This window comes from Bos indicus, chromosome 12 (assembly GCF_029378745.1).
Source record: "Bos indicus isolate NIAB-ARS_2022 breed Sahiwal x Tharparkar chromosome 12, NIAB-ARS_B.indTharparkar_mat_pri_1.0, whole genome shotgun sequence".
Classification (NCBI taxonomy): Eukaryota; Metazoa; Chordata; class Mammalia; order Artiodactyla; family Bovidae; genus Bos; species Bos indicus.
This window is the reverse complement of record NC_091771.1, coordinates 86,483,851-86,485,109: the sequence shown is the minus strand read 5'-3', so window position 1 is coordinate 86,485,109 and position 1,259 is coordinate 86,483,851.

The window sequence follows — 1,259 nt, the reverse complement described above, 5'->3', positions numbered from 1 at the left end:
AATTGTTATTTCAGTCAAGTAGACATTAAGGCATCAATGTCATTTTGATTTAAGTCAGTTCCTGTTGAAGAGCCTTTGTGTTTCATATTACTAAATGAGCTTTATTAAAAATTTTAAATTTGTATAGTTTTACCCAATGTCTATTGAGAAAAATTGCAAAATATGTGTAGTGAAGAGAAAAGGACACAATTTTACCACCAAAGATGATAATATCTACTATTTTACACTATTGATGATAAGGAAAGTACAAAATACATATTTTCAGTGTCAACAAGTGTAAAATAAGCTATCATGCTTTATATGATTAGCTTTTCTCAGTAAATGATGAGCACATTTCCGGTCACTAAGCTGTACCGGTTGCTGCACCTTGTCCCACTGACTGGTCTGTGACGTGCTGGACCTGGGCCTCACTGGTCTCCAGGTTACTTCACCGTGTCACCTGTACTTCTTTCTTGTATGTTGCAGTTAATTGTTTACATTATTAGGAATGGAATTGCTGATTCCAAGTTATGTATTTTTCAGTGATTTGAGACACACTGTGAAACTCTGGCAAGAATGCCTTTCTAGAGTCTCCTCATCTTTAAATGCTGGAGAGTTCAGTTTCTAGACCTGTTCTCCCTCTTTTCAGTCCACAAGTGTTTGAATCCTGCCCAGTGGCTTTAAATGCACTAACGACTCCCACATTTCTTTAGTCCCAGTTTCTTTGCTTGAGTTCACATATCTGACCATTTACATAGCATCACATGAAGTCATTTGGCCCTCTCAACCTGTCCAACCATAACTATTCTTTTTTTTACTCATAGAAGAAAATGGTAAATGCAACAAGGAGGCTGACGTAATGAACCTGTATGTGCATAGGACCCATTCTCAACAATTAGCAATTATCAATCTTTTTCATATTTACAGACCTCTGAATTATTTTGAAGCAACCTTAGATCACATAATTTCATCTAATGATATTTCATAGTAGACTTCTTGATTTCTCAAACATCTTTTTAAAAAAATTTTGTATTGAAGCATAGCTGATTAACAGTGTTGTGTCAGTTTTGGGTGTACAGCAAAGTGACTCAGTTGCATATATATATTTGTCCATTCTTTTTCAGATTCTTTTCCCATTTAGGTTATTATAAAGTGTTGGGCAGAATTTCCTGTGCTATACAGCGGATCTTTGTTGGTTATCTGTTTTAAGTAAAGCAGTGTGTACATGTCCAAGTGTGTACATCCCAAACTCCCAGTCTGCCCCTTACCCTAAGTCTTCC